We start from the raw sequence: 21,009 nt of genomic DNA, 5'->3' as shown, positions 1-21,009 counted from the left end.
GCTACTATGTTAGAAAGATAGGCAAATTCGACAGTATAGACCACATGGATCAGAATTATACCAAGAGATGGAATGAGAAATTAATGACAACAAATACATTAAGAAGTTAGGCTGATGTGGGGAGCCTGGGTGGCTCAGTCAGTTAAGCGGCAGGCTTTGGCTCAGGTCATGATCTCGCAGTTCGTGAATTTGAGCCCACATGGGGCTCTGTGCTGACAGCTCAGAGCCTGGAGCCTGCTTTGGATTCTGTGTCTCCCTCTCTCTGTCTGCTACTTCCCCACTCATGCTCTGTCTCGCTCTCTCTGTCTCAAAATTAAATAAACATTAAAAAATTAAAAAAAAATTAAAACGTTAACGCTGATGTTAGCAACATGACGTAAGAATAAGAAAACATTTAAAAAGGACCAAATTGAGAAGCTCCTGGGTGGCTCAGTTGAATAAGCGTCAGATTCTTGATTTGGGCTCAGGTCATGATTTCATGGATCATGAGATCGAGCCCTACATCGGGCTCTGCACTAACAGTGCAAAGCCTGCTTGGGATTCTCTGCCTCTAAATAAATAAACAAACAAACAAACATTTTTTTAAAGGGTACCAGACTGAATATAAGGTATGAAATAAGTAACCGCTGAAGTAACTAAAACACTAGTTAAGATATAAAGCAAGATGGATAAAGGTGATGAATAAATCAGTGAGTTGAAAGCTCAGATGGACAAACTCTCCAAGGGTCAGCAGTAAAGGGTAAAGAGAGGAAATACAGAAGAGAGCTCGAAGACGTGGAGGGTAGGAGCAAGAGTACTAACACGTATGAGCGCTGGCTTTGTGGCCGCTTGACCAGGCTGACTCTGGTTTCCCCACACCCCATTTCCTGTGCATTTCCATTTAGATGGGCCATAAGCAAGATCCCTGTGAAAGGTTTGCAGGGCACTGTCGCTCACCTGCTAGCTCACCTCACGACTGTGAAGCAGCCGGGGAGTTTCCAACAGCTGCACCTTCTGCAGATCCCCACGAAGATTCACTGATCCCCAGACCAGGGGTGTTTGCTAATCATGATATAAGGCTCTAGTTTCTGTAGGAAACACGTAAAAAATCAAGATTAGAGGCCACAGGAACTAAAAGGAGTTTTGGTCTGTCCTCACAGGCTCCAGCTTGTGTTTATGGGTTCCGGCTTGTCTTGATCACCCCCTCTTTACTTCCATCTTTCATTCCAAACCTCCTGACTCCAACACTCGATGTAAACACCATAGCCTTATAAAGACTCTTTAACCAGTGTTCACATTTCATAAGGTCAAATCCCTGCAATAATATATACTCAAAGGGGAGTATATATTCATATTATATTATCTCAAATTTTAGTTCTAGGTGTTTTTGGATATATTTGTAAATTTGTTCCTTTTCTCACTCTGGTCCTGAACAGGGACTTTGTCACCTTTACCATATTTCTTGAATATTGAGTACTGCTTCCAATACATGTTTTCAGTATAATGTCATTCTCAGTCTTATCTGAAATAAATAAATATATGTATATATAAAAATATATTTAAATTTTAACAATATAATATATTATATTATAAATATAATTATAACTAATATATTATAAATTATAATATAATATAAATATATGATATTTCTATTTTAACAATATACATATATTTATTTGTTTTTTTCATATATTTATATATGTGTGTGTGTGTGTGTGTATATATATATATGTGTGTGTGTGTGTGTGTATATATATATATATATATATATATATATATATTTATTTATTTAAGCCATTACATTGGAAAGACAATTTGAAAGATAAATACAAAACTCTAGGTTAAAATTTATTTTTCTTTAATATTTAAAAAGTATTTTCCCATTTGTCATCTTGTGCCCACTGTCTAACCTAATTCTTGTTCTCATTGATGATCTCTTTATTTTCTCTAGAAATTTATAAAATTCTTTCCTCGTCTTTGAGGTTCTTAAGTTTTATTTTGATGTTTCTAGGTTTGGAGTTTTCCTTATCTTATTTTAACCTGTCCCCTCTTTCTGTATTTGGGTATAATAGAGTCCAATTAGAGAAGCAGAACCATTAGGACATGTGTGTGTGTGTGTGTGTGTGTGTGTGTGTGTACAATAATTATATATATATATATACACACACACATATATATATATACACAAAAAAACCACTAAATTATTTGTTTAGTTAGAAGAAATATACAGATAGTGATAAGTTCAAGAAATTAATAAGTAAACATGAATAAGGGTCTTAAAGGCAGCCACACTTGAACAAAAATAAAATAATTTTTTGAGCCAGGAGAAAACAAAAAGAAAATGCAATAAAATATGAGATATGGTAGGAGAAGTAATTTCTAATACAACAGCAATTACAATAAATGTAAATGGAGTTAACTCACAAATTAAAAACAAGTATTCTCTAATAGTATTAAGATATAAAAATAAAATCCAAAAATATGTTGTCTATGAGAAATATTCATAAAACCAAAAGACGCACCAAAAAAACCAGCAATGATAGTAGCTGACAAAAAATGAAGTTGATGTAAAAGGTAAACAAAACAGGGGCGCCTGGGTGGCTCAGGCGGTTAAGCATCCGACTTCGGCTCAGGTCATGTGAGTTTGGCTCCGCATCTGGCTCTGTGCTGACAGCTCAGAGCCTGAAGCCTGCTTCGGATTCTGTGTCTCCCTCTCTCTGTCCCTCTCCCACTCACACACTGTCTCTCTCTCTCTCAAAAATAAATGAAGATTAAAAAAAAAATTTTAAGGTAAACAAAACAATAAAGCAAGAAGATATAACCATCACAAACATATATGAACCTAATAATAGGTTACAGTAACTGACAGCATTCAGAGAGTAACATAAAAATAGTTGTAATTTTTAATACCCACTTATCAGAAATGTATTAAGTAAACAAAAATTAAGCAGATTTTTATCTAAACGGTATAATTGGTAGGCTTATACTATTAATTATACTGTTCACATCTTTGATAGGTATGTTCTAATGGTATGCTGTGTATAATAAATATCTTCATATATATATATATATGTCATAATAGTTCATGCAACAAATTGCAAATATACATTTTTAGAAACACCCACAAAGTAATATGAATGTATCAGGCCTACATGAAGTCTCAATAAACTCACCAGGAGCAATGTCTTATACATTACATCTTCCAAACATAATGAAATAACTTTAGAAATAAATAACAGAATTTCTTTAAAGGTTCCATACTTTAAAAATACCACATTAATGGGGCGCCTGGGTGGCACAGTGGGTTAAGGGTCCAACCTCAGCTCAGGTCATGATCTCATGGTTTGTGGGTTTGAGCCCTGCATCAGGCTCTGTGCAGGCAGCTCAAGCCTGGAGCCTGCTTCGGATTCTATCTCCCTCTTTCTCTGCCCCTCCCCCGCTCATTCTCTCTCTCTCTCTCTCTCTCTCTCTCTCTCTCTCTCTCAAAAATAAATAAACATCAAAAAAATTACAAAATTAAAAAAGCCACATTACTAAATAACTCATAGGTTAAAAATGAAATTATAATCAAAATGAAGAAATATCTAGAATTAAATGAGCATGAAAAACACAAAATGTATGGGATATAACTAAACAAATATTTAGAAGAGCATTTACACATGTAAATATGTTTATCAGGAAACAATAAAAGTTGAAAAGAAATATACTCAGCATCCAACTCAAGAAGTGATCAAAAAGAACATCAAAACAAGGAAGAAAAAAGAATATAAGGATATAATGAGAAACAAAATAATAATTTTCTTACATGGAGGAAATTTTAATAAGAATAAAAGTTCTGTTTTTGAAAAGATTACCAAGATAAACCTCTGATATGACTGATAGAAGAAAAGAGGTTAAAAAAAAACAACTAAGTAAAACCTGATCAAATAATGAAGATGAGGAAATAATTAGAGATTTTGAAAGCAAAGATAGATAAAAGGCATAAATTTCTTGAAACTACACCAAATGCCAAACTGGCACAAGAAGAAAAACGTAATTTAAAATAGATTCACAAGGATTAAAGAAATTTAATTGGTAGTTAAAACTCCACCCCAAAGATCTCTAGACCTGGATGCTTTTAAAATGGACTCTGTTAAACTTTTACAAACACAATTCCCATGTTAGAGAAGTTGTTCAAAAAATGCAAAAAGAAATGATAATTCTCAGTTCATTTTATGAAACTAATATAATCCCATTTCCCTTAAGGCTTATGGATTTTAAGCCATAATTCAGAAGACGTTCCCCACTCCCAGGTTATAGAGGAATTTATCCACATCTTTCCTGGTCTTTCCTTGTAAGGTTTCATTCTATTTTTACATTTATGTCTCTGATCCATTTGGAATTTATTCTGGTACGTACTGTAAATAATAGGTCCAATTTTCTCTATTCCCACAAGGCTGGTGTGCTGCAGCTGGCTCATGGCAGCTCGTAAGAGCTGACTGTTAAATCTTCAGGAATTTTGTGAGCTGATGGTTAAACATAGCCATTATTACAAAATAGAGAAAATCGATTAAATCTAATCTAGAAAGAAAATCTAAATGGCTTTGAGTATGCTGATGACTTTTTAGATATAACACCAAAGGCGTGATCCATGCAAGAAATAATTGCAAAGCTGGACTTCATTGAAATTAAAAACTTCATGGGGCGTCTGGGTGGCTCAGCCAGTTAAGCTTCCGACCTCAGCTCAGGTCATGAACTCGCAGTTCGTGAGTTCGAGCCCTGCGTAAGGCTCTGTGCTGACAGCTAGGAGCCTGGAGCCTGCTTTGGATTCTGTGTCTCCCTCTCTCTTTGCCCCTCCCCTGCTCGCACTCTGTCTCTCTCTTTCAAAAATAAAGAATAAACATTAAAAAAAATTCTTAAAGAAATTAAAAACTTCTGCTTTGCAAAAGACATTGTCAAGAGAATGAGAAGACAAGTCACAGACTGGGAAAAATTATTTGCAAAAGACACATCTAACAATGAACTGTGATCCAAGCTACACAAAGAACTCTTAAAACTCAACAGTAAGAAAATTTTAAAAATCTGATTTATAAAAGGACAAAAGACTAAATAGACACCTCACCTAAGATGATACACGGTCAGCAGATGAGCATTCGAAAGGAGGCTCCACATCATGTGTCATTAGAGAAATGCAAACTGAAACAACAATCAGATACCACGAACACTTATTGGAATAGCCAAAATCCTCAACGCTGAAATCCCAAACACTCTCATGAGGATGTGGAACAATGGGAACTCTCATTCAATACTGCTGGAATGCAAACTGGAAGAACTTCTGGGGAAGACAGTTCAGCGGTTTCTTACAAAACTAAACATGCTCTTACCATGTAATCCAACAATGGCCCTTCTTGGTATTTATTCAAATGAGTTGAAAATGTACGAAAAACCTGCACCCAGATATTTATAGTAGCTTTATTTTCAACGGCCACAACCAAGATGCCCTTCAGTAGGCAAACGGATAAACTGTGGTACCTCAAGACAATGGAATATTACTCATTGCTAAAAAGAAGTCAGCCGTTAAGCCACGAGATGACAGAGGTATCTTAAACACATATTACAAAACGGAAAAGGTCAATCTGAAAAGGGTACTTACTGTATGACTCTAAGTATATGACATTCTGGGCAAAGCAAGAGACAGGAAAAAAATTAAAAAATAAAAAGAAATCAGTGGTTGCCAGAGGTTAGGGAGGGAGGAAGGATGAATCAGAGAGCAAGAAGATTCTTAGGGCAGTAAAAGTATTCTGTATGATGCTATAATGGTGGATATATGTCGTTATATGTTTGTCAAAATCCACAGAATCTACAACACCAACAGTGAACCCTAATGTACACTTGAACTTTGAGTGGCTATTATGTGTCACTGTAGCTTCATTAATTGTAACAAATGTACCAACCACTCTTGTGCAGGATGTTGATAGTGGAGAAGGCTCATGGGGGACAGGGTTATATATGGGAATTCTTTTTACTTTTCCCTCAATTTTACTATGAACCTAAAATGTCTCTAAAAAATAAAGTCTAGGGGTGCCTGGGTGGCTCAGTCACTTGAGCGTCTGACTTCTGTTCATAGCTCGTGGGTTCGAGCCCCAAGTCGGGCTCTGTGCTGACGGCTCCGAGCCTGGAACCTGCTTCAGATTCTGTGTCTCCCTTGCTCCCTGCCCCTCCCCTGCTCATACTCGGTCTCTCTCTGCCTCAAAGATTAACATTAACTATTTTTTAAATACAATAAATAAAAAATAAAGTCTCTTTAAAATAACAAAACCAAAACGAGACATTCTCTTCCTTCTATTTTATGGGCAGATATTGGAAAGCTGGGTCATGCCAGGTGTTGGTGGAGAGATGACAATATCATGCTCTGCTGGTGGGCATGTAGACTGGTGCAACCCGGCAAATTGAAAGCACCATTTGGTCAGATTAAGTGTGAACATAACTAGAACCCCTTCCTGAGGACCTATCACAAAGACAGTCTCACATACATCTATAACGGGACATACAAGAAGTTATACAATTCGAAGTTGTTCATAGGGACAGAACATTGGAGACTAGCTAGGTGCTCATTACCTGTGACTGAGGAAGCACTTAGAAGCCTACACACTTGAAATACACATGGAAACATGTATAATATTAAAAATATAGTGAAAAAAGGATATAGAATGAAGTATAGAACACAGTACCATTAAAACTACATTTTTATATGGACCATCAAAGAACACATACAAACTAAAAGATGCACATTAAAAAAATACATTGGAACAGTTTCCTATGTGGTAGGAGGGGAATAGGAGGAAGGAACGTGTATTTTAAAATGTTAGTAAGGCACACGTCTGGGTGGCTCAGTTGGTTAAGTGTCCAGCTCTTGATTTTGACTCGGGTTATTGTCTCACAGTTCATGGGATTAAGCCCCCAAGACAGGCTCCACACTGACAGAGTGAAGCCTGCTTGGGATTCTCTCTCTCTCTCTCTCTCTCTCTGCCCCTACCCCACTTGCTATCTCTGTCTTTAAGTAAAAATTTTTAAAAACTTAAATTTTGGGACACCTGGGTGGCTCAGTTGGTTAAGCATCCAGCTGCAGCTCAGGTCATAATCTCACGGTCCATGAGTTCGAGCCCCACGTCGGGCTCCGTGCTGACAGCTCGGAGTCTGGAGCCTGCTTCGGATTCTGTGTCTCCCTCTCTCTCTGCCCCTCCCCTGCTCATGCTCTGTCTCTCTCTGTCTCAAAAATAAATAAAAACATTTAAAATTTTTTTAAAAAAATAAAATAACTTAATTTTTTTAATGTTAATAAAAAAAGAAAAAAGAAAAACTAAATTAAATAGTATCTTTGTGTAGACCAATGCTAATAATATGCCATAAACTGAAGGGTATGGTTAATTTAAATGCCTGCACCTGAAATCCAACTAAAACCAGATGAAGACAATTGATAGATAGGAAGAAAGAAAGAAAAGAAACCATTCTCTGTCTACTTAGGGCTACTGAAATACCACCACGACCACCACCACCTCAGAGAGTTCCATTCTCAATCCACTTGACCTTGGTCTCCTATGGAACTTTGAAGCTCTTTATATAAAAACAGTTAAGAAGGCCTTCTATTTCAGGAAGTAAATTCCATCCATCCAAACTTCTGTCATTTCAGTAAGTCCTCTCCCACTTTCCACACCTTGTGCTGCAATTTCTGGTTTCTCTGCTCCCTGCTCCTTACAAAGCTGATATGAACTACACAAATGGAAGAACAGAGGAAGGGTCTCCTTACAGAGGGGTAGAGAGAGCACTGCAGGGAGAAAGGACAGCACGTGCCAACCCACAGTGGCCTATAGGACACATTCGGAGACTGCATTCAGACATTTAGAACTCTGGTGTGACTGCAGTTTGGAGTGAGAAACAGAGGCTCCCAGAGATGACTCTTCAGAGGGGAGATGGTGTCAGATCAATTCACAAGGGAATGTATGGGAGTCTAAGGAGTTTGAATTTGGACCTGAGGCAAATGCAAAGTCATTCAAGAAGGTTAAGCAAGAAAAGGAGTGACTTGATTGGATTTGTGTTTAGAACCACCACTCTGACAGCAATGTGGAGAAAAAGGAGGGCAGGAAAGGGAGAGCCAGTTAGAAAGAGGCCTCAGTCATCCATACCAGAGCATTCATGAATTTAACAGAAGACCAAAGTAGTAGCCTGACTCTCTTCCTGGGTTTGGCATACACTTGCAAAGCAACGGGGTTGGACAAAATGGTTTCCACAGGTCCCTCCCAGCTTTACGATTTTCAAATCCCACTTACTTTATATTTAATCAAAGAAGGGAGTGATGAGGCATAAGCTAGAGAAATTTGCAAATTTGTGCTCAACATGCAGAACTCACATTCAGCAGACAGGAGGCATTAAAGGCTATACATGACGCTGATTGCCTAGATAATTCTCTGTGATCAAGCACACTTTACAATTAATGATAATTTTTTTTTTTATTCAGGTGAGATCTGCTGTTTCTAAAAGTTTTCATGTTTGAAATTTTATGGAAAAACTCTATCGAGTTTAATGCTGAATATTCTAAATAGCAGCAGAAATATTTTAACATCACTAGAGTCACTTCTGCGTCTCCCATCACAAATAAGATTGGATTTGATAGAAAAATCTAGGGCATTGCCATGACAATTACCAGGCTTAATCTTAGTTCCACTTAGGCTTTATATAACTCCAATCAGACAAAAAGCAGAGGGCTATGAGGGGCAGAGATGGGCGCTCACTTCTGCCTCTTGTTACCACAGTGTCCCGACTCCAACAGTAACGCAACATGACATTAAGCCACTGGTTCTCAGCCCTGGCTGCAGGTTAGAATTACCTGAGGATCTCTGACAAATTGCAGATGCCTACGTCCTGTCCCTAGAGCTTCTGATTTAATTGGTCTGGAGTGAGAAGGCTTTAAAATCTTCCCAGGTGATTTTAATATGCAACCAGGGTTAAGAAGCACTGCACTAGGTAATTATCACAGCAATTCTCAAGGTGCCGCCCAGGGATGGCGAGAAGTTGGCAATGCCTTCTAAGTGGCGGCCGGTCTGGATTCGTGCGTGTTTGGATTCTTCCATGGTTTGGCAAAAATAATAGACCTATCACATTAAAAATAAATCAGCTCTATCATTAGCATTCCATCTAAAGGGCACCCGTGTTTTCACAAATCCTGTTTGATAGTTTTATAGAATTGTTTTAAATAGAGCAAGGGGAAGGGGGGGGGAGGAAGAGAAGGGAGGGAGGAAATGCAGAGGTCCTACCAAGAGCCTTCTCCCGTAAGAGTCTGAGAACCTCTGGGTTTAACAAGAAGTTGGGTGAAGTGCAAGCAGACAGCAGTTGTTCAGGACACCACCTGCTTCCCTTATGCCCTCGGGGTATTTTGAGCTGTGTCATTATTATAGTCTTCTACCTTATAACACAAAATTGCCAGATTTTTTTTTAAGGATAGTGGATCAGAACATTGCTAAGTGACCTATCAGGGTCTCTCTCACGGTCTCCCTTTTAATAAGAAGTCTGGGGGCACCTGGGTGGCTCAGTCGGTTGGGTGTACAACTTCAGCTCAGGTCCTGATCTCACAGCTCGCGAGTTCGAGCCCCACATCGGGCTCTGTGCTGACAGCTCAGAGCCTGGAGCCTGCTTCGGATTCTGTGTCTCCCTCTCTCTCTCTACCCTCCTCTGCTCATGCTCTCTCTGTCTCAAAAATAAATAAACATTAAAAAAAATAAAAAAGAAGTCTGAAATCAATAGAACATGTTCACTGCATCTTTTAAGTATCACAAGTAGGTCTTAGGAATCATATGCCATCTTGTTTCCAACTCTTAGATTTTATTCATCAGACTGCTGAACTGTTAGTTGTTGTTGTTTTCTTTTCAGAGACATATACCATCCCAAATTTTTCTGATATTCTTGCTTTTAACTGTTGTGTCTGAGTCAAAGCAGCTAAACATGATACAAATTCAATGGCATTTCCTTCAAGACTTAACTCATCTTTCTGGGCTTGAAATACTGTACAAGCAATGGCTGGCCCCACCCAAACCGTACAAATGTATTTTTCACCCCCAAAATTACAGATTTCAACAAGAGACCCATTCTACTGAATACTAATGAGGATGGAGAAGTGAGAATACATAGACCTCACCTTGCCATGGAAGCCCAGTATCTCACCCTTCATCACGTGCTATACGTGACCGCTGATAATCTGAACTGTATCCAGTTCCTTTCACTGTCCCCACTACTCTAGGCTGAATGTTTGTATTCCTCCCAAATTCATCTGTTGAAACCTAATCCCCAATGTCCTGGTATTTGGAGAAGGAGGCTTTGGGTCCTCCCAAATTCATCTGTTGAAACCTAATCCCCAATGTCCCGGTATTTGGAGAAGGAGGCTTTGGGGGGTGATTAGGTCATGATGGCAGAGCCCTCATGAATGGGATTAGCAACCTTACATAACAGACCCTCGAGAGAGCTCCCTTTTCCCCTCTGCTGTTAGAGGACAGCGAGAAGACTGCCATCTGTGAACCAGAAAGTGGGTCTTCACTGGACGCTCAATCTGTTAGAGTCTTGATCTTAGACTTCCAGCCTCTAGAACTGTGAGAAATACATTTCAATTGTTTATAAACCACCTAGTCTGTGGAATTCTATTATAGCAGCCTGCACTGAGTGACACCGTTTGTCAACCTGCAGCCTCTTCTTTTTCTTCCCAAGGAAACTGAGTTTTATATGGATGTGATTAAAGTCTCTGGGATCCTTAAAATAACTATGCGTCCCCCTTCAGATCGAGGTTCCCATTTTCTGGCATATTAAAAGTCTGGTTGCTTAGGATGGTCTTCATTCTCAGAGTAGATGTGGCAAAGACCTCAAGGGCTCTTGTTATTCATATGGGTAGGGGTCTTATTTATGGTGTCCTTTTTTTATCATTTCAAAAAATTATTGTTATATACAAATATAAATATTTGTCAGTTTCTTGTCACTGCCATAGCAATGTTCCAAAAAGCAGATGACTTAGAAACAAAAGAAATGTAGGGGCGCCTGGGTGGCTCAGTCGGCTAGGCGTCCGACTTCGGCTCGGGTCATGATCTCGCGGTTTGTGAGTTCAAGCCCCGCGTCGGGCTCTGTGCTGACAGCTCGGAGCCTGGAGCCTGTTTCAGATTCTGTGTCTTCCTCTCTCTCTCTGACCCTCCCCTGTTCATGCTCTGTCTCTCTCTGTCTCAAAAATAAATAAATTAATTAAAAAAAAAAAAAAGAAACAAGAGAAATGTATTGTCTCATAGATCTGGAGGTCACGACTCTGAAATCAAGGTGACAGCAAGGCCATGCTCCCCTGAAATCCGTAGGTGAAATTCTTCCTTCAGTTTCCCTGAAGCTTCTTTTGGGTTTGCCCTCAATCTTTGGTGTTTCTTGGCTTGAAGATGCATAATTTCAGTCTCTGCCTTTCTTGTCACATGGTGATCTTCACTGTGTGTCACTGTCTTCACAAGTCCATCTTCTTATCATTTTATTTATTTTTGAGACAGGGAGAGACAGAGCATGAACAGGGGAGGGTCAGAGACAGAGAGACACAGAATTTGAAACAGGCTCCAGGCTCTGAGCTGTCAGCACAGAGCCCGACGTGGGGCTCAAATTCAAGAACTGTGAGATCACGACCTGAGCTAAAGTTGGCCGCTTAACCGACTGAGCCATCCAGGCGCCCCTCAAGTCCATCTTCTTATGAGGACATGAGTCCTTCTTATGAGTCATGTTGAATTAGAGCCTACACTATTCCAATATGACTTCATCTTGACTAATTATATCTTCAATGACCCTTTTTCCAAATAAGCTCACATTCTTGGTAGTAGGGGTTAAGACTTAATATGGGGGGCCACAATTCAACCCATACCAATATCCAAATAGATTACTTAGGGATTTTTAAATTGCTTTAATTAAAGCAAAGGAGAAAACAGAAGGAAATTTCTCTGCTGGTTATTTTGTACCAAATTTTAACTTTCTTTAATGTTCACTTATTTTTGAGAGACAAAGACAGAGACAGAAACAGAGCGTGAGCAGAGGAGGGGCAGACAAAGAGACACAGAATCTGAAGCAGGCTCCAGGCTCTGAGCTGTCAGCATAGAGCCCAATGCGGGGCTTGAACCCATAAACTGTGAGATCATGACCTGAGCCAAAGTCAGACGCTTAACCAACTGAGCCACCCGGGCACCCTTTTTTTTTTTTTTTTTTTTTTCATTTTTCTTTTTTAATGATTTTCTACCAAATTTTAGTTGGGAGTTTATCTTAAAACCTTGAGTCACATTGGAGGGGTGAGTATTTGTTGGGAATATTCAAAGTTACCGTCTTTATTACTGTGAAATATGAGAATCGAAAAGAATGAGTGGAAAAAACTACTCTAATTTTTGAAAGCTTTTTTTTTTCCTGTTTGCAGCGCTTAAGATAACTTGAATCAGAAAGACCTTGATGATATAAAATATTATTCCTTGAGGGTTTTTTTTTTACTGGTAAAATGACCCACATTTTTTCTATGCTATTGAATGAAATTCTACCCCTCATTCTATTGAACTAAAAAGAATATCCCTATCAAGGATCTAATGTCATGAAACCAAAGAGAAAGTTTAGAATTTTTTTCTCCTTTCACATAAACTTACACTAAAAATTCTTAAGATTAAAGATACAGATATGAATAGATAGGTAGGCAAATATCAAAACTCCCCATAGCGTTTTACTTTTCCACTACTACTGTAAAAGTATAAAGCACTACCTAAAAAAACTGAGAAGACAGAGTATGGGAGTCCTCACTTCAAATAACACTAAAGATTCTCCTGAGCGTGGGGTCAGAATGTCCTCATCCACACTGCCCCAGATGTAGGTGAGTATGGTCGTGTTCACGCCTTGCAGTGACAGGTTGTAAGTGACAGAAATCCAACTCAAACTGTGGTAAGAAAAGAAAAAAAAAAAGATTTGTAACTAATTAAACAGGGCTGGTCAAAGTGGTCAAACCATGTGACCAGGACTCAGCTCTCTCACACCTTTTCCCTCTGCTTTCTTTTGAATTGGCTTGGCTCTCCACATGGAGACACCCAGCAGGTTTACACCTTCCAGCTTCAAGCCCTACAGAAAGGAAATACATCTCTGTAGTTTCAAGAGGGATCCATGCATGTGCCCTCTTGAACTGTAGCCAAGGAGACGGGAACCCTAATTAGGCATTCTGAGAACAGTGCCCACTCTGGGATGAGGAAGTTGGATCAGCGTTAACCTGAACTCCAAAGGCTGAGTGGGGGAAAGACCATGCCTTACACAACATCAAGAGCTATTATCCGGGGCTCTGAGTCTGGGTGAGCAAACACAACCAATGTCCATTTCGAATGGGGATAAAGAATCCAGAATAGGAAGAGGTCTACTTGGAGAGATGAACCAGACCTTAAGTCTCCTCTTTCCAAAGCTGTGATAAACATATACAAGTAAATGTTACTTTTTCTGTGGTCCATCAAAAGTAGTGTGTCAAATAGTAAGCACTCTAATGCTATGACGACGTGAGTGAACCTTAGAAACATTAAACTAAATAAAAGAAGCCAGACACAAAAGGCCACCTATATGATTCCGTTTATATAAATATGCAGAAAAAAAGCACACGCATAGAGACAGAAAGAAGACTGGTGATTGTCAGGGATCAAGGACAAAAGACAATGGGGAGTGACCACTTCAGGGGTGATGAAAATAATTTAGAACTTGATACAGGTAGTGGTTGTACAACATCATGGATGTGCTCAAAGCCACTGAATTGTACACTTTAATATAGCTAATTTCATGCTGTGTGAATTTCACTTCAATTTTTTTTAAAGGGGAGGGAGAGGAGTTTAAAGAGTCTGTGCAAGACTTAAACTGGGTAGAAATCCTGATCTTGCCTTTCTTTCCATCTCTATTTTTGATCACCTGCTTAAGTACCCATGGAGGTTCACAGACCTCTTTACTTTTGTGCCTATCAAGCATTCATCCTGCACTCGAGGAATTGGCCTTCCCTTCCTTGCTTCTCGGCTAAAACCAACCGGACCATAAAGTTTTAGGTGGTTTTATAGGACTTGGTCTTTGATCACTCACTCCCTCTTCAGCCTCCCTGCCTCCAGCAAATCGGGAGCTGGTAAGCTTTGGCTTAGGACATACTCTATTCCCTCATTTCCTGCCTTCTAAGTGCTACTGTTTTTAGTGCATAAGAGTTTAACTAACCCTGAATTGATGAATTCAATTTCTACATTGTGAAATTCTGGGAGAGTCTCAATAGATACAGACCCCCACAACAACCTGCCCAGAAATGTTTCCAGAAGAGAGTCCAGTCATTTGAAAGACAGCTCTGGTGGGTTTTGCTAAAGGCTTTATTTCTACAGAGTGTCATGTCAAATCTTTAGTCTGAAGTTTCTAAACTCTGCACAGTTACCTGGAAATTGGCTGGAAACCACAAGGAGTCAAGCAGTCTTGACTCCTTGACTAGTGTGTGAATAGTGTGTGAATTTCTATCTAGATCATACCTGTGAAACTTCAGCGGTTCAAAGAAAGACAAGAGTAATTGTTTAAGACATATTTTAGGGAGAAAAATAAATTGGTATAGTGGGTATGAATCTCAGTGAATAAATTCTGGGGTGCCAGAAGTAAAACTTTATTCTTTTATCATAAAACTTAATTTCTATATGGGAGGCCTAATCCCCTCAGACAACAGGAAGTTCCCTGGTCAGTTGGAAACCCTGAGACTTGCCCTTGGGTTGTGTCTAAGTTCCAGGAGGTCAAAGTCATGCCAAGTTTGGGGAAGGGAGGCCTCTGGTCATTGGCTGCAGCCCCTGCAGGGTGGCTAAGACATCCCCTGATTCCATCCATCTGACTCTAACCCTTCCTTCCAAAGCCACGTGTGTAGGCATCACCATCATCTTGTGATTCTTTGCTTGATTAGGATGTGGAAAGCTGCTGGAACCTACAGACTTGTCCACACCCTCTAGGCCTACACTCTGTGAAGACATTCCCTTCTCTGGGGTCTTCCAACCTCCTCAGGACTCTGTCTTAGTGTTACAAGGCCCTTTTGGTCTCAAATTGCTCCCTTTCTTTCTAGGCTTTTATCACTTTCCCAGCACTCTGCTTGGGAAGCAGGATACAGAGACTCTCCTTCTGATTTTTGATAAACTCTTGACAAACCCATCTCACATCAACTTCCATCTCTCCCCACCACCCCCTAACATGTACATGCACGCGTGCACACACACACACACACACACACACACACACACCCCTTGCTAAGGAGAATCTCCTAGCAGGAAGCCCAGAACTCAGAGAGGCTCGACTGAGAGAAAGGGCAAGGTAGGAAATGGAAGGGTTCCACTGTATTTTTTTTTAAATATATTCATCTTGTCCTGTTCACTTGAAGACTGCAGACTAGACTAATATAACTTTACATCTACTTCCCCATCCCCCACTGCCAAAAGAAATAGTGGACAAAATTCTGGACATAAGAATGCACCTGATTTCAAGACATTTACCTTGATTCTTTTCTCCCACCCAAACTGGGGCAATGACCACCTCCTAGCCATCTCCTTGCATAAGCTTCCTTGTTGTGAGTCCCATTGCAGTAAGGGGATCCATTACCACCTGAGACACCTGCTCACTTATACACTCCAACCTCAACATGGTTATAAAGAGGAGTATGCCTACCTTGGAAAACACTGAAAATAATGGCTTACGCCTCTTAAATGTGTAAGACAATGTTTACATGCATCTTAATTTAAGGAGAAGCTCAATGAGCACTTGTGCCCACACAGATGTTACTGCATTCCATTCTCTTTGTCATAATTTTGATAAGTGCCATCTACTCTTATTAAATTTGCATGTGGGTATACTGGTTGGGAGGTGGGGAACAGTGTTTGCTCCCCAACTGGATATTAAGCTCCGAGATGGTGTTTTATTTTGCTTTAAAAAAAAAAATCTTTGCCTGTTTATTTACAGGCTGGGAAACTGAACATCTCCTCTCCCCAACACAGCAGAAACAGGAACAGCTGGTTTCAATCAATGGGAGTTTTTAACGATGATAGCAAGGATTCACAACTATCACACACCCTCATTTTCAGGTGAACCAAACGTACTGTATTTGGGTGTTTTGTTCACCTCCGTGGCAGAAACCCTAGCAGAGGCCTTGGCCAATGAAGATTGTATTCAGTCACCGCCTATGTACAGTTTATACCTAGGACCTCCTGTCCTTTTGCTTAGGCACCTGAGTGGGGTGGTTCTGCCCTGCATCCGAGCTGGGAGCTCCATGTTTTACAGTCCACTTTTTATCCTATTATTTTATTCTGTGTGTGCAATATCATGCTCTGTTTATAGAAGATGCCTCAAGAAATTCTTGCTAAAGAGGAAGGATGAATGAAAATCATACACTATTAAGGCTAAAATAATCTTGAAAATTTATCTACCCTTTTCTGAAACCTTCAGGCAGACCATACGCTCAAGCCAACCCAAATAAATGAGAACTGACTCAGTATTTTTAAACCTCCAGCAAAAATTTCTAAATCCATTTTCGTAAAATGGTATTAATATGGCACTGAACAACTCTGTCTAAAACTTCCCCACCACATCTAACATGAACGTGACAGAGAGAAAACACACCAGACTGAGGACTAGAAGGTCTGCAATGGGGCCTGTCTGTGACCCACAGGGCTTGACCTTGGCAGCATCATTTACCTTCCAGGGACTTTATGTACTTCCTCTGTAAAATTAGAGGGGTTGATGAGAGGATCTCTAAGCTCATTTAGACACAAATTCTATTAAACCTCCTCATTTGTGTGCCAGGATACGAAAAGTGAGGCTCTTTTCATATGGCAGCTTGACTGTATGTATTTTTCCCTTGCTCTCTTTGCCACTTTAAAGGGATAGAACACAAATGTTTTCTCTTACTCTCCTGGGAAGACTTAAAGATTAGCAGCCCCTCCTGCCATAACGTTTGATCAGTCTTCATTAGAATCATTTTATAAAATTTAAAATGTATAAGATTTCCTCTAGGGAAAACAGAAAGACACATCAGTGTTTGCTTGATCAAAATATTTTTTTGATAGCTGGGATACATAAAACGGGCCTTCGCACATGGACATCATCAGTCTTTTGTAGTATTACTATAGGTTTGTGCCTGCGAGTATAGGAATTCTGATAGATTCTACGTTGTGCAATTCCCATCGAAAAGGAAAAAGACTATATATGTGGAGTTTTTGCAATTGCACGCACTGCATTAAAAAATATTCCTTATAGGAGAGAACTTGCATTCTAACTAGGCACCATGAGAACATAATCCTCCACATAAGATTTCTCATGCCAGGTATATCCAAAAGAATTGAAAGCAAGGTCTTGAAGAGGTATTTGCGTTCATGTTCATAGCAGCATTATTCACAAAAGCCAAGAGGTGTCCGTCGAAAGATGAACAGATAAACAAAGTGTGGTAAATCCGTACGATGGAATATTATACAGCATTAAAAATGAATGAGATTCTGACAGATGCTATAACATACACGAACCATGCAGACATTATACTAAATGAAGTATGTCAGTCACAGAAGGACAAATGTTGTATGATTCCACTTACATGAGGTTATCTAGAGCAGTCAAATTCATAGAGACGGAAAGTAGGATAGTGATTACAGGGGCGACGGTGGCAGCGGGAAATGGGGGGGACCTATTGTTTAATGGCTCCAGAGTTTCAGTTTTGCATGGTGAAGAGTCTTGTGGATACATGGCGGTGATGGCTACAGAATAATGTAAATGTTCTTAATGCCATTGAACTGTGCACCTAAAAATGGTGAACATGGAACTTAACAGAAGACCATGGGGGAGGGGAAGGAAAAAAAATGGTTAGACAGGGAGGGAGCCAAAACATAAGAGACTCCTAAAAACTGAGAACAAACTGAGGGTTGATGGGGGGTGGGAGGGAGGGGAGGGTGGGTGATGGGAACTGAGGAGGGCACCTGTTGGGATGAGCACTGGGTGTTGTATGGAAACCAATTTGACAATAAATTTCATAATAAAAAAAAAAAGATACAAAACTTAAAAACTTTAAAAAAAATGGTGAACATGGTAAATCTGGGATGTCTATTTTGCCATGATTTAAAAATACAATAAAAAATTATACAAATGATTGCGGGGGCGCCTAGGTGGGTCAGTGAGTTAAGCAACCGACTTTGGCTCTGGTCAGGATCTCAAGCCCCACGTTGGGCTCGCTGCTGTCAGCGTGGAGCCTGCTTCGGATCTTCTGCCCTCCTCTCCCCCTAGCCCTCTCCCCCTCCCCCACCTCTAAAAAGTAAATAAAGCATTAAAAAAATTTTTTAAGTATAAAAATGATTGAAAGAATCATCTGGAGTAGCTTCCGGCTCTATACATTTCACACATGGTTCTGCTCTGCTGTTCAAACACTTCTAGTACTGAAAGCTGCAAGACACATTGATATCACTCTGTGTCACCTCTGGCTCCACACCTTCAGCTCATGATGCCACTACGGTGGACAGAAGGAGTATTCCTGAAAGCCATTCCCATGCCAGATGCCTAGGAATCACGTAACTACGCAGGGAAGTGCTTGTGGTCCCCATAACTGTGTCCCACTAAATGCAAACTAAAGTTACCCTTGGCTCAATTTCCTCTTACTTGGATCCCCGAAATGCCCCACCTGTTCTACCACCATCCAACAAAAGGGGAAGCATGACACAGGGAAAGTCAAACGGGAAAGAAACAGTGATCTGAACTGATTGCAATTAAAATGAATTGCTTTTGCACATGTTAGAAACACAGACGAATATGGGGACATGCGTCTAGCCCATCTCCTAAGACGTTAGAAGGAGCCCATGTCGATGAGGGCCTTGAAGGGTGAGTGTCCCTGGCTTCTCAGTGAATTCACCTCTGAACTCTCATTTCACTAAAAATCCTTTCTAAATCAATATCTTTGCCACTGGTTTTGCTCTCACATGATATGTGAACTGCCAGGTCAAAATTCTTTGCACAATGATCCTCTCGGGTAGACATTCTATATCACTTTTTATATTCTCTCCAAATATGTCTAGTCTTTTTAACTTGACTTTGCAGCTATTGTTTTTCAAATATTTTATAATGCTTGCATCTGTGTGATCTATCACAGATTGCAAACGACTTGAAAACAAGGAGATTCAGTGGCATACAACAGACAATCACAGGTCTGATAAATGTACTTAGACAAGGTAATACGTGTATGTGTGTGCAGGGGTCTTCTCTGAAAGCTTACCAAGTGTCCATATCCATCTTTGGGTGTGGAATCCAGATATGGACACGGAACTCTGCCCAGTGTTTTAAAATTTTATTTTAGTGTGTGTGTGTGTGTGTGTGTGTGTGTGTGTGTGTGTGTTTACTACAAAATGTATCTACATCTGCATCAGTTAGGAATTGAGTTCAACCGTGAGTAGGCAGAGACCTGAAAAAAGGATGGTTTTAGATTTATTTCTTTCTTGTGTAATAAGAAATCCAAAGGTGAGCCGCGCAAGGCTGCTGTGAGAAGTCCCTGTTGTTAGGGGAAACCGAGGTCACTTTCAGCGCTTTTCTGAGAGTGCTCATTCTTATCCTTATGCTTTTAAGGTGGCTGCTTAGAGCACCAGCCTTTTGTGGGCCCTCGTATCTTCATTCGGAGCAGAAAGAAGGATAAATGAGGAAGGAAGGCAAAAAAAATGCTTCTTCGAGGTCTGTCCCTTTTTCAAGGAGTGTTCTTGAGAGTTACAAGTAACTTGTGCCTGTGTCTGATTGGCAACCCTCGGTGGAAGGAGTGAGATGGGGGAAATTTAGAAATGTGGTCTCAGGCAGGACACAGGTTTACCCACAGTGAAAACTGGGGCTCTTGGGCCACAGAGAAGGATGGGTACAGGGTAAAATACCACCACTTCTGCCCTGGTCCCAGGCAAACTGGGAAATTGAATCTCTGGCGGCCCCTTGCCTTGACTCTCCCCCACTCCCACTCCTACTTAGGAAGCCACATCGTACTTCAGAGAAAAAACCAGAAACTCATTCACACTTAGGGATAATGATAAAAAATTTTAAATGCTACTTTTCCCAAGAATGTGTGTTTTAACCAGGAACAAAGGCTTGAATTCAATATTCATGTACCAACAGGTAAGATACAGATAAATCGGTTTGGGAAAGAACGATTGGATTTGGATTCCCTTGTCTCTAAAAATCAGACCACACAAGACAATGCTCCTATTTGGGTTTTTTCCCTTAAGTAATCTCTGTACCCAACATGGGGCTTGAACTCCCAACCCTGAGATCAAAAGTAACATGCTCTATCAACTGAGCCAGCCATGCGCCCCTGCATTTTTTTTTTAATATTCCTGTTTTAACTTCAGTCCATTTCTTTTTTTTTAATTTCTTTTTTTTAACTTCAGTCCATTTCTTTTTTTTTTTAAATTTCTTTTTTTTTTAACTTCAGTCCATTTCTTTTTTTTTTTTTAATTTTTTTTTTTAACGTTTATTTATTTTTGAGACAGAGAGAGACAGAGCATAAACAGGGGAGGGGCAGAGAGAGAGGGAGACACAGAATCGGAAGCAGGCTCCAGGCTCTGAGCCATCAGCCCAGAGCCCGACACGGGGCTCGAACTCACGAACCGTGAGATCGTGACCTGAGCCGAAGTCGGCCGCTTAACCGACTGAGCCACCCAGGCGCCCCTAACTTCAGTCCATTTCTGAGCACTAATGGTAAAAGTGTTACCCACCGTGAATCCTGTTTTTGTTTTTGTTTTTGTTTGTTATTTGCCCATATCGCTCATCATTCCGCTGATTATAACTCAGCAGTACATATATTTTTCCCCTGAAATGGATGAAAGTCTTTTCCACACTAATACTAACTGGGCTTTAGCGCTGTGATGTTTACTGGCTCTTTATTATTCACACAGCCATCGAGGAGGCACGGTGGAGAAGCACTCTTCATTTCATGTTGTGGTTCCTCGATAACGGACCTGCCTCAACACACACTTGGGCAGTACACGA

The 21,009-nt window shown here is 40.0% G+C and overlaps 2 long non-coding RNA genes across 2 annotated transcripts in view; both read right to left on the bottom strand.

Moving 5' to 3' along the window:
* The window catches only part of LOC125934858 (uncharacterized), a 69,911-nt gene extending 60,499 nt beyond the window's left edge, over positions 1 to 9,412 (bottom strand). The window contains exons 1-3 of the long non-coding RNA XR_007461548.1: positions 5,081 to 9,412; positions 4,378 to 4,484; positions 937 to 1,067 (exon numbers count right to left, since the gene is read on the bottom strand). This is a non-coding gene — a long non-coding RNA (uncharacterized LOC125934858). The remainder of the gene's footprint in view (positions 1 to 936; positions 1,068 to 4,377; positions 4,485 to 5,080) is intronic.
* A 48-nt stretch (positions 9,413 to 9,460) lies between these two features.
* On the bottom strand, positions 9,461 to 10,939 carry LOC125934861 (uncharacterized). Its single transcript, XR_007461551.1, has 2 exons — positions 10,357 to 10,939; positions 9,461 to 10,289 (listed from the first exon to the last, which is right to left on the bottom strand). It is a non-coding gene; the product is annotated as an uncharacterized LOC125934861 (long non-coding RNA).
* Between the last annotated feature and the right edge of the window lie 10,070 nt (positions 10,940 to 21,009).

This window comes from Panthera uncia (assembly GCF_023721935.1).
Source record: "Panthera uncia isolate 11264 chromosome A1 unlocalized genomic scaffold, Puncia_PCG_1.0 HiC_scaffold_17, whole genome shotgun sequence".
NCBI lineage: Eukaryota > Metazoa > Chordata > Mammalia > Carnivora > Felidae > Panthera > Panthera uncia.
This window is presented reverse-complemented; position numbering and strand designations above follow the sequence as displayed.